Below are 12,773 nucleotides of genomic sequence, written 5' to 3' on the forward strand. Positions count from 1 at the left end.
TTTCCCAAAGAGAGGACCCTGGCTCTTTTATCAGGGAGTGAACTGACCCTAGAAATCTGGGACCAGAAATCTCTGCTAGTTGAGATCCTGAATCTGGACTCATGAGAGGCTGGTGTTCTCACTTTTCCATAAAAGAGGAGGTCTGGCAAGGGCCTGACTGAGGGAAGTAGAGACCTCTCCTTTGTAGGTGGTGCGGTTGAGGCAGCAGAATGGGAACATGGGAGAAGTGGTGAAAGCTTGCAGATATGGACAGACGCTCCTTGACCAAACTTTAGTTAGGCTCAACTGAGTACTCTTTTCAACTAGGCCTTGATTTTGACCTATGGCCCTGCCTTTGGTCTGTTTTAGCACTGTTCTTCCCAAGTCTGTTTAGTGAATCACTCTACTGTTGGTAGCTAATCAAGTTCTTCATCTCCCACCTTTGATGTTTATGCCCTTAGCAGGCATCCCCTTAGGTTAGTTAGGCATGAATCTTTCTATCCTTCATATTTTCTCTTAGCAATTTTCCATCATTGTCTCCCTTAAATCCCAGTTACCTTTGCTGTATTCAGAGTTGAGCACAATTTATCTTCCCTAGTGCAATAATTTTGAATAAAGTCATCTTTTCCATTTAAGCAAGTATCAAGAATATTTTTTCTTTAACAATAAAATCATTTGATCTCTTGGGTAGCATCTACACATACAAACTTTGGCTGTTGTGGTTGACTTGGAAAATTCATTTACTATGCCTAATAGATGCTAAATAGAATAATATTATAATTGGTGGTATGATGTAAAAAGTATATTTGGTCTTTCTGCCTATTTCCAGACATACAATTCATAAAGTCCTTGGAATTAACAGGGTAATAAGTATCTTTTTATATACTAATGAGTTTACTGATGACTGGCAGAATAGAAGGTAATAAAGGATGGACCAAGGCAGGATTGGGGGTTGGGACTTCCAGTTCTACTTCTAGCCTTGGTTGAGAAAATGGTTGAAGGTTACGTTGGCGAATGATTTAATCAGTCAAGCCTTATGTAATAACCCTCCATAAAGTCCCTAAGGGACAAGGTTCAGAGAGCATTTAGATAGCTGATCGCGTGGAGGTTCCTGGAAGCTGGAACACTGGGAGACAAGATAGAAGCCCTATCCCCCTTCCCCCAAATCGTGCCCTATGCATTTCTTCATTTGGTGTTCATTGAAATTCTTTGTAATACCATTTTTTTTTGAGGTAGGGTCGGGTTGGCCTTGAGATTGCAATCCTCCTGCCGTATTCACCAGGGTACTGAGGTTACAGGTGTGTGCCACCATGCTTGGCTTGTAATATTCTTTATGGTAATTTGGTAAACATGTTTCCCTGAGTTCTGTGAGTTGCTCTAGAAAATTAATTGGACCTGAGGAGAGGATTGTGAAAGCCCCAATTTATAAGGGCTGATCAGATGCACAGATAAAACTAGGTGGAGTTTGTAGTTGTCATGTGAAGGGATGGCAGACAGTCTTAAGGACTGTGCCCTCAGTCTGTGGGGTCTGACACTATCTTCAAGTAGAAAATGTCAGAATTGAATTGAGGAACACCTAATCATTTTCTTGCTTATTTTTTTTTTTTGCGCGGGGCGGGGGGAACCCCACAAATCTCTCACCTAAGTTTTTATGTTGATTGGTGAGTGAGCGTATAGGACAGTAATAGGAAACCTTTTAGGGCTTTCAGTGGTACAAACAACCCACAAGTGCCAAGGTTCACCGCCACTGACTGGTACAACAGAAATTGAGTTTGACTCTGTTTTTTCTTATATCCTCAAGTGATTTGGATCCTTTTTTTTTTCCTTTTGTGTTTTTTGAGACAGGGTTTCAGTATGCATTTCAGGGTGGCCTTGAACTCACTTTGTAGCTCAAGCTGGTCTCTAACTTGAAATCCTCCTGAGTGCACCACCACACCCAGCTGGTTTATAAACAGCCTGCTTTAAAACTCTTCTGAAACCAGAACCATATGGCAGAATCTGAGAGAAGGCTGTGGTCCTTCTCAAGAAACAAAGGATAAGAATCTTCCTGAAAGCTGCTTTTCTCGGTATAATTGGTCTCCTGTTTCATTGTACTCTTTGAGTACAAGAAGTATGGTAGGCATAGTGATGCCCTCTTGTAATCCCAGCAATCAGGAGGTTAAAACAGGAAAATTGCTGCGAGTTTGAGGTTAGCCTGATTACAGAGCAAGACTGTCTTAAAAAAAAAAAAAAAAAGAGTATAATGCATGATGCTGGTAGGAATAGCTGAAAGGAGTTCTTTAAATTTCTTGACATCATTTCCAGCAGTCTGCTTTATCTGTCATCACTCCACAAAGACCTTAGCGTGTACTGATTTCTGATTTTGCTTTTGCTCTTTAGAAATCACGTCTCTCCCTCTCTTTTGCCCCAGTAATCATGCTGTCTTTTGATTTTCCGAGTTCCTTTTACATAGGGTACATTCTGTAGCCCATCAATCATAACCAAATCTTGAGCCAATAGCCAGGTGTGATGGCACACACCTGTAATCCCAACACATGGGAGAATGAGGCAGGCGGTTTACTGTGAGTGCGGGCCAGTCTGGGCTATATAGTGAATTCTAGACCAGCCTGAACTACAATAGGGAGACCTTGACTCACCTCCAGCACCCACCAAATCTGAGCCAATGATCTGCTATAGTTTCCAACAAGTTTAAATCAAAGGAAAAGTTAGAGATTTTGATATTAGGTGAAATTTTTTTCTGGAAAGGATCAAATCAGAACCAAAGAAATTTGGTTGAGCAAACCTTCACAATATACATGTTAGTTTTATTTGGAGAAAGTAGAAAAAGCTTTCAAGACATATACCTATGAAATTACTTTTTAGTGGGTCAGGATTTCTTGATTTCATGAAGGTACCCCAAATAACCAAATAAAATAAAAATGATTCCACGATTCCACTAGTTTAGCTTCTTAGAACAGATGTCCAGTGTCACAGAGACAAAGCAAACTCATCCACAAATGAAGAAATTAACTCAAGCTTTTGCTGATGAGCGTTAGTGTCAAAATGGGCATCCGTTCTGTTTCTTTTTTGGGGGGAGGGCTGCTGGGAATGAAACTCAGGACTTCATGCTTGCCAGACAGGCACTGTACCACTGAGCTAAATCCCTGGCCCCTGGGCATTCATTCTGAAATACCAAACACTTAGAAAGACAAGGGAGGGTTTGTAATAAATGGAAATTTGGTAATCTGTTTTTGTTTTAATAAATGTTTAATAAATGAAGCCAGGCTACACAGCAGACTAATTTCCAAATGCTAAATTATACTCTGTAAAAGCCATTAGAAATCATACTATGAACAATTTTGTGAAGACATCTAAAGAAACACTAAATGTAACTCCAGGTCAGGGTTGAAATTTAGGATTTTTTTTTTCAGAACAATTTATTTTATTGTTAGAAAATGAAAAAAGCAGAATAAAGAGAAATACAAAGCAACTAGTTTCCTTTATATTACCCTCCTCTTTACTCTGCCCTTTATACATTAATCAAATAGATCTGTGTAAATTTCCAGAAGATGAAGGATGACCAAGAAGTTATTTCCTCATTCTGGAAACATATTAAAGTTGCCAACTGAATTCATATACTTCCCACCAAAGAGTGGAGATCAAGGAACTCTGTTTCCACCTTGCTGCAGAGGAAGGTTTGTTGCTTCATTTGAAATATCAAATATAAGAAGAGGAAAACAATTAGTCATACTACAAGATCATTTCAAGCTTCACTCTATCTCATAGACAGGAAGACTCATGAAAAGAAGAAATATGTCATCAGATGAAAAGCAGCAGTAAACAGACTAGGAGAACAGATGTTACAAAAGAAGCCAAAGTAAAAGTAATTTTCTTGTATAAAGGGCTCTTTAGCAGCCCAGATGATTTGAAGCTTAAATCAAGGGAAGCAAATAGCATCTCTGAAGGCAGCAGAAAAAAAGGAAAATAGTTTTCTCCTACTTACAGTCCAAGTGACTATGCCCTTAATCAGCCTTGCTAAGGGAAGCCAGAGCAGAGCGTCTTCCCTGTCCTCGGGTAGGAGAGGCAAGGAGTGCTGTGTGAGATATTTTAAAGCCCCTAGAAGCACCCAGCAGCTGCCTTCCCAATCTTATCCCTTTGCTTTCAGTCAAGCGAGACTGTGCGTTCAGAGTTATCCTGATGGCCACAAGTTTTGTGGTTTAGTCTCCCTGTACATCTTCCCAGTCTTTACAATTGAAATTGGTGTCGACAATGAGGTTAGAAGGGGATAGAAGGGAAGTGGTTATACTGAGGATATTCCATAGGCAGAATTTAATGAGAATTTAATTCAGAATGAACCCCAGGAGGCAAAGTGAAACTTAAGCCTAGTGAGTTAACCTAGACATACAAATCCTGTTGGCAGGGTTTAATTCATTTTCTTTCAGAAATTCTGGGTGGGCTTAAAGAGCAGCTGGTAGAGCAGTTAGGACCTAGATAGGCAGATTGCTGAGGTCTGCTTGCCTTATTAGTAAAATCTCTTTGGAGCCTTTCAATATTGGTCTCCCAGTTTTCAAATTTTTATGTAAATTTTCACCAGTTGAAGGAGTTGCTTTTCTGCTGACTCTATAAGCTATTAGGCTGTGGCTCTCCTGCTTACTCTCTTGGTTTTTTTTCTTGAATCAGCTAGAATTTATAAAGTCATAATTTATGACTCCCTGGTGATTGAAGCTTAGAGGTTGTGCAGAAGGGCACAGCTTGATGCAGGGCCCTATAGAAAGTGCTGTCTATTTTCATGGCTTTTGTGGGTTTAGTAGTAAAAGGGTGGATAGGGACATAACATTCATTGATTTATATTTATTTTTAGAGACCAGTTTCTTGTTGGTGGTTTATAGGGGCAAGGGCAGCTAGAAAGAGACGTGAATAAATAATCAAGATGGGCTGGAGATACAGCTTAGTGTAGCATGGGTGAAGCAGTGGGTTTGCTCTTCAAAACCGTTTTTAAAAATCCGGAGATCTGGATTTCAGTTCAAGCTTTGTTAATTTCCCCCTGTGATACTGGGTAAATCACGTAAACCACTGTCTCCTCTAACTTACCACACTGGGCTGAAAAAAAGATCAAATAAGATCGTGTAGCTACCTTGAAAACTGCAGCACTTCACAGACGTGAATGCTTGCTAAATTCTAATTCATCATATGCTTCAACAAGTAAGCGCTTTGGATAGATAAAGAGTTTGCAAATAGAGTCAGAAGAGTACAACATCTTACGTTTGAGGGGTAGAGGGGATGGGGTGAGGTGCTGCGAGGGGTGCAACTAAGTAGAAAAGAAAGAAAAAAAAAAGGAAAGAAAACAGAAAAGACATCAGACTCCTACGGAAGACCTTAGTCTGAATGCTGATTAGAGTTCATAAACCTAAAATATAATCCTGTTTAATTAGTGGAAAGTATAAGTGAGCAATAAAAATTATTATTTCTTCTTTTTTAAAAATTTTTATTGGTACCAGGGATCCACTACGCACTTGCAAGGCAGGCGCTTATGCTGCTGAGCTAAATCCCCAGCCCCAAATTATTATTTTTTAAAAGAAATTAGCTAGGAGAAGATTCTGGGAAGATGGCAGAGCTGGAAGCATCTAGGAGTCTATCTCCCCACTTAGATGAGACTTGCATTGACAAAATTTATAACTGTTCTGGGACTCTGGTGTCCAAAGCCTTCTCACTTTCAGGAGAAGGTTTGAAAGGTAAAGTAGGGTTAATCTCAGGGTTACAGTTACAGTTACAATTACTCATCCCCCAACCTCAGACCTCTGCTAGGAAGCAGCATACAATTTGTTCTTGGAGAAGATGGTACAAAGCCTTGGGAGCCAGAATGGGCACAAAGGACTCTGTCTTCCTAATGTTGGAAATTTGTGGTCTGATTGCTTTTGGTTGTTCTGATTACATAGATGCAGAGTCTGGGAGTCATTATTGTATCTTTCCCCAGGCTCCCTCCCCAGTCAAAATGACTTCTAGGGGACTTAAAAAGGTCAATGTTCCATGTTCCCCCTTCTTTTTTACTCCCTTCATTTTTTCTTATTTCTCTTCAGGAGCTAGACATCAAAGACTAGGACAATAAAAATTACATACATGGTGATAGTTAGAAAGTGACTATGTATGCCCAGGAAGAGATGAAACAACACTGGGGACAGGAGAGAGCTTGATTTTCAGAGTTACCATATTATTGGATTAAAAAGATATAAAGTCAACAAAGAAACAGGAAAGTATGGTACATTCAAAAGAAAATAATAGGCTGGACATGATGGCGCGTGCCTGTAATCCCAGCACTCAGGAGGCTAAGGCATGATAATTACCATGATTTTGAGGTCAGCCTGGGTTACATAGCAAGATTCTATCTCAAAAACACAAAACAAAACAAAACAAAATAAAACCTCCCACCAAACAAGAGAAAATAATAAATCAACAGAAACTGCCTTTGAAAAAGATTTGATGACAGATCTACTAGACAAAGACACTAAAATGTTTGTCTTTGAGATGTTCAATGAACTAAAAAGTCAAGAAAACAATATAGAAACAAAAAGGAAATATCAACTAAGAAATAGGAAACCTAAGCAGAAACCAAAACCTGCCTGGAGTATTTGAAAGAATTAACAAACTTGAAACTAGGGCCATAGAAAAGACCACGTCTGAATAACAGGAAGAAAAAAGATCAAAGAAAAATAAACAGAGCTCGTGGAACAGTAGGACTCTATCAAGCAGAACAACATATGCATTGTGAAGTCCTAAAATAAGAAGAGAGAGAAAGAGGAAGGGACAGAGAGTAGTTGAAGAAATAACGGCTGACACTTCCAAAATCTGATGAAAGACATAATACAAATATCCAAGCAAATAGTGCATTTCTTGTAAAGTGAACTAAAAAAGATTCACATAACAACATATAATCAAACTTTCAAAAGCCAAACAACATAGAGAGAAACTTGCAAACACTGAGAAATGATTCATCTCTACAACAATCCTCAATAAAAGTATCAGCAGATTTCTCATCAGAAACTCTAAAGGCCAGAGTGTTGAAAGAAAAACTGTCATTCAAGAATACCATAGCTGGATCATCTCCATTGGTGCCGAAAGACCACTTAACAAAATCCAGTACTCTTTCATGATAAAATGTGTACTAGGAATAGAAGGAAAGTACTGCAACACAATAAGGGTCATAGATGAAGACCCCATAGCAAATGTCATGTTCAATTTCTTTATCCATATTTTACTGTGATAGTAATGTGAGTTGCTCCCAGTTTGAACTATTAAGAACAACGCTTCCCTGAACATTTTTCTGTAAGTCTCCTGGGCACACATGTAGTGGTTTCTATGTAAATGTGGAAGAATAACTGGTGGGTTCAGAATTGATAGGTTCTGATGTATGTGCATGTTCAACTTCTGAATGTTTCACAAGTTATTTTATTAATTTAACACTAGAGGGGAGTGGATGTGAATTGTTTATATATATATATCCCATCTGATATAAAGCAGTATCTTACCATAGTTTAAATTGTGTCATCTTAATAGATTGTTTCCTTTATATTTTATGGTATTTTAATTTTCTTTTTTGTGATACTCCAGTTCATGTCTTTTCCCCACTTTCCCTGTCTTGTTAAAACTCACTAATAGTGGGTATGTTAATCCTTTCTTGGTTATAAACGTTGTAAATATTTTCTTCCAGTTTTGGCTTGCCCTTTTACCAAAGTATCAAAAATCTAGATTTAAATTTTTAAAAATATTTTTTACTTTTTGGTATTTTTGAGACAGGGTATCACTATGCAGTTCAGTCTGGCCTAGAACTCACTTTGTAGCCCAGGCTGGCCTTGAACTCACAGCAATCCTCCTGTATCTGCCTCCCAAGGACTGGGACTACTGTCTAAAATTCTTAATCTTAATGTCATTGAATTATTCATATTTTTTTCAGTGTCTACAATAAAATTTTATTTTAATATAAACACATACCATTTAGAAAATACCAAGAAAAATTTATGTACAAGACTTGATGTTATTGCATTTGTACAAAGCTGGCAAGTTCTTGCTACTAGCATAGCCCAGGAAACACCACCAAGGAAACATAATATATTGGAATAGATGCTGTGGCATTTGGCCCACAGTTTAACAGCCCTGAAGTTGTCAGTGTTTGGTACTAGATGTAAAATTTCATCAGTCTGCAACCATTAAGACTTCTTACTCATCTTATTTCTAAAATTTTAAGCAGACTGTCATCTTGCGGATCCAAATCTTCTGGAACAGTCTGCAGTGCTAATTCTGCAAACAAAATATTAACCTCTATCCCATCAAAACAGAGTTTGGTGCCTGATATAAATGCCTCTTCAACAGCTCTTAAATCTTTTATTTCTTCCTGTAATTTCAATTTATCATGGAACGAGGTGAAAAAGTCATTTCGATCAACATGTCTTGGTGCAAGCATAATGCATCAATATCTACTCCTAATCTAAAAAATCCTTCCTCTAACAGTTTCAGTTACGAGTTGGGGAAGATTCTCGCATTTCTCGTATCCACTCTTTCAACAGGTTATTTAATTTTCCCCAAATTGAAATCCTGTGCTGCAGTTCTTCCTCTTCAAAAACCCCACAGGGCTTCAGAGCCTGGGTGAGTTTCTGTGTCAGCATTCTGTTGATCTTCTTGGGGACTGCCGAACTGATAGGCGAGGTTGATGCAATACTGTTTCTGCTGCGGCGGCTCCTCTGTTGTGATCCCAGTGCGTGTGCGGCACCTGCCCCGCCTCATCACTCCCCCTCCCCCTCCCCTCCCCTCCCCCTCCCCTCCTGAGCCTGATCCCCGGGGCGGAGGGAGGGGGAGCCTGCCTCAGCCAAGGGTCCAATCCCACCTGCTGCCACCACTTTAAGCGCTTCTCTTCTTTCTGTCAATATTTTCTTTCTGTGCATGTAAGAAATCTTTTCTTACTCTATGGTCATAAACATACTGTCCTATGTTGTCTTCTAAAAGTTTTATAGAGTTTTGGTTTTTTTTTTTTTTTTTTTTTTTGGGTCTTTTTAAGACAAGAGCCTCACTATGCTGGCCTTGAGCGCACTTTGTAGCTCAGGCTGGTCTCGAACTGTAGTGATTCTCCTGCCTCAACTTTCTGAAAATGCTGGGATTACGGCATGCACCGCCACACCTGGTTAGGTTTGTAGTTTTGTTATTCACATAGGAATCCCCACCCCCCGCCCCCAGTCTCGTATGCTAATTGAACCCAGGGCTTTCACCCTGAGCTGTGTCTTCAGTTCTTCTTAAATTGTTTTCTTTTGAAACAGCTTCTTACTAAATTGCTAAATTGCGAAGGCGAGGCTTGAATTTGGGACCTTCCCGGCTCAGTCTCCCCAGTGCTGGGATCACGGGAATGTGCCACCGTCCCAACTGAGAAAAGAGTATAGTAATCTTATCCTTTCCCTGGGATAAATTTCAAAAATGCTCAAAGTTTGGGGCTGGGGATTTAGCTCAGCGGCAAAGCACCTGCCTTGTAAGCAGGCGGTCGTGAGTTCGATCCCTGGTACCGGTAAAAATGAAAAAGACAAAAAAAAAAAAAAAAAAAAAAAAAAAAAGAAAAATGCTCAAAGCTTGTTTCAGCTATGCTTCCCACCCATGTTCCCCCAAGCATAATATTTTGCCCATTAATTTACGGAAGGTTTAAATATAAGAGCTATTTAAAAAATCTAAGGTAATATTACACATTAATGTATTAAGTTTCACAATATTATTAAATGTCTACTCAAAATTCTTCATATTTAACGATTCTGTCAATTTAGAATCAGTTTTTGCATCTAGTGTAAAGCAGAAAACCTATCATTTTCCCCATATCATTACTACTCTCTGACCTTCATGCTAAACAGTCTTATTTGTTCTTTTTAGTAATGCTATCTCAGTCATAAGTCAAGTTTCCATATAAGCTTGGGTTTGTTTTATTTATTCTTTTTCATTCATGTCTTTGGCTTAAACATTATCTTAATTACTATAACTTTATAGATTTTGATATTTGGTAGGCAAGCTCTTTCATCTTGTTCTTCCTGTCTTGGGCATTACGGTTCTTTTCCTCCTCTTCTACATTAATGATGGAAACTGTAAGATTCCACAAAAAAGGCTGTAGGGATTTTTATTGAAACATCTATGACTCAATCTGAGGAGAAATGTTATCTTTACAGTATCTTTTTATATATCTCCATTTATGTAGGTATTCGTCAGTCATTTTTTTTTTTTTTTATCAGTACTGGGGATTGAACTCATGACCATGTGCTTGCAAAGCAGGCGCTTACGCCACTGAGCTAAATCCCCAGCCCCTCTTCAGTCATTTTCAATAGCTTTTCCCTCACATCCTTTTTTATTAATTAATATTGTTTAAACAAATTACATGGGTTTCATTTTGGCAGATTCGTGCATACACATAGCACACTTTGATATTTTCTTTTCTTTTTTTTTTTTGGTAACAGGGATCAAATTCATGACCTTAGGTTTATCAAGCAAGTGCTAGAGCCAATGAGCTAAATCCCTGGCCCCACACTTTGGTATTTTTCACCTCTCACCCTTTTCAAAATTTCTCCTTAGAGGTTGTACAACCTTTGTGAAGTTGAATCCTGGGTATTTTTTGTTTTTTGTTGCTATTGTAAACAGTATTTTTGCGTAAATTATACATATTAGTTGTTACAAAGAAATGCAATAGATCTTTTCTTGCAATAGACTTTTATAAACTGATTTTATAATTCTTAAATCTTATGTCCCTAATGATAGTAATTCACCTATATCATTTTGAATTTTCTGCATAAATATCTGCCCATAAATAACTACTGTTTTTTTCCTCTTCCTTTCCAATTCTTGTAACTTTTAATTGTTATTCTTGTCTTATTGGACTGGCTAGGATCTCTATACAATGTTTAATAACACAAAAACATCTTGCTGACTTCCGGGAGAACATGGCGGATAGATAGCAGCAGCTTCGGAGGCTCTCCGAGAAACCACACTTAAAATCCAGGAATGGTGCCGGGCGAGAAATCGTAAGCAAGGGAGATATACTTTGCCGACCCAGGAATGAACTAAACTAAGAGAAACCAACTGGAAACGCAATCCTGGTGACATAACAGGAACAGATAAGGTCTCAGCGTGGAAGCGGCACCCTGCGCCACTGGAAGCTGCGATTTGAATTTCCTGCAGCCGCTGCTGCGTTCCAATCGGCCCGGCAAGGAGAGAGGCGTGAAAGCTCTGAGAGTGGGAAGCGGTGAATGGAGTTGAGAGTGGGACTGGCCGGGAGCCCTGCATTGACCTGCAGTGAGTGAGCGGATTGGAGACCCTTCCATAAAGTAGGAAGCTTCAGCAAAGGACATATTGGGACCGGGTGGGCTGGCTGAGACAGGATGCTGCAGTGACTTCAGTCACATATTCCCCTCTCAAGCAGGATTGGTGGGGAGTGCCTGGCCTGCATGACGCCGCTGACTTAAGACCCAGTAGGCTAGCCTAAACCAGGTCCCAGCGCCTGGAGGTGCACCCTAGCAGTGAAGCCTTTGGTAGGTTGATCTGGAGGGGCAGGCCCAGCATAGGCTGCCCAGGTCTGTGTCTCCCTAGTGCACTGCAGTAGGCGGGAACACCTAGCGCACGCAATTCAAACAAACTGTAACCAACAAAGAAAGAAACTGGGCCTCCTATATGCGCTTGTATAAAAGGAACAAAAAAATGGGAAGAGGGAGCAACAAGAAAGGGTCCTCGGTCCCCATTCCTGAGAAACATGCAATGTCAGACACAGCACCAATAGACATAAAGTGCTATCTCCAGAGCCTCGTAGATGAGTTCAGGAATGAAGTTATTAATGACCTGAAGCAAGACATAAGCAGAATAGTTAGAGAAATGCTAAGCACTGCCCCAGAAAAAACAGATGGTGGAATGGAAGAACAGAAAAAAAGGGGAGAATTGTTTGATGGAGAAAACAGAGAAAGCATAGAATACGTGAAGCAGGTTCAAAGAGATTACCAGGAAACTAAAAACTCTACCAAAACTGGCATAACAGCTTGAAAGAAACTAAGGATAGATTATCTGAACTGGAGGGCATATTTGTAATATGGGAGCATGAAATGAAAAACTTCTTAAAAATAACAAAAAACCAAACAGCAACAATACAAAGGCTAGAAGATGATAGGAAGATTTATAACTTAAGAATTAAGAACATAAAAGAAGAAGTAGGGACACAAACAAATGGACTACAAAAGCTATTCACAGAAATAATCCAAGAGAATTTCCCTAATTTAGCAAATGGTAAAGATACTCAGATGTATGAGGCATACAGAACCCCAGCCACCTACAACCCAAACAGAGCTACACCCAGGCATATAATAATCAAAATTCTAGAAATCCAATATAAGAATAGAATATTAAAATCCATCAGAGACAAGAAACAGATCACTTACAAGGGAACACACATCAGAATTACAGCAGACTTCTTGGCACAAACCATCAAATCACAAAGAGTGTGGGGGGAAATAATTCAAGCTTTGAAACATAATAACCTCCAGTCAAGATTGATATATCCTGCACAACTATCCCTAGAAATTGATGGAAAAACAAGGTGTTTCCAGGATAAAGAGGAATTAGGGGAATTTGCAACCACAAATTCAACTCTACAGAGAATACTGCAGGATATTCTAAAAAAGGAAAATACCAAGATTCCAGAAATGGTGGCAGAGAGGCCACAATGAATGGAGCAGAAAATGAAATGAAGACAAATTGACAACAAATGACAGAAAAAGAGCTCGACAGAAATGAGGCACAGCAGATCAGATGGTAGGAAC

General features: G+C 39.2%; 1 protein-coding gene and 1 pseudogene across 1 annotated transcript in view; both read right to left on the minus strand.

Moving 5' to 3' along the window:
- Asip (agouti signaling protein) overlaps window positions 1–4,036 on the minus strand; it is a 33,447-nt gene extending 29,411 nt beyond the window's left edge. Inside the window, exon 1 of the mRNA XM_063248494.1 lies at window positions 3,962–4,036. The gene's annotated coding sequence lies outside the window, so the exon portion shown is untranslated. The remainder of the gene's footprint in view (window positions 1–3,961) is intronic.
- A 3,886-nt stretch (window positions 4,037–7,922) lies between these two features.
- The window catches only part of LOC101789329 (poly(A) polymerase type 3-like), a 194,183-nt pseudogene continuing 189,332 nt past the window's right edge, over window positions 7,923–12,773 (minus strand).

Source organism: Cavia porcellus, unplaced genomic scaffold (genome assembly GCF_034190915.1).
Source record: "Cavia porcellus strain 051 isolate PalLab524CR breed Dunkin Hartley unplaced genomic scaffold, mCavPor4.1 scaffold_5, whole genome shotgun sequence".
Lineage (NCBI taxonomy): Eukaryota > Metazoa > Chordata > Mammalia > Rodentia > Caviidae > Cavia > Cavia porcellus.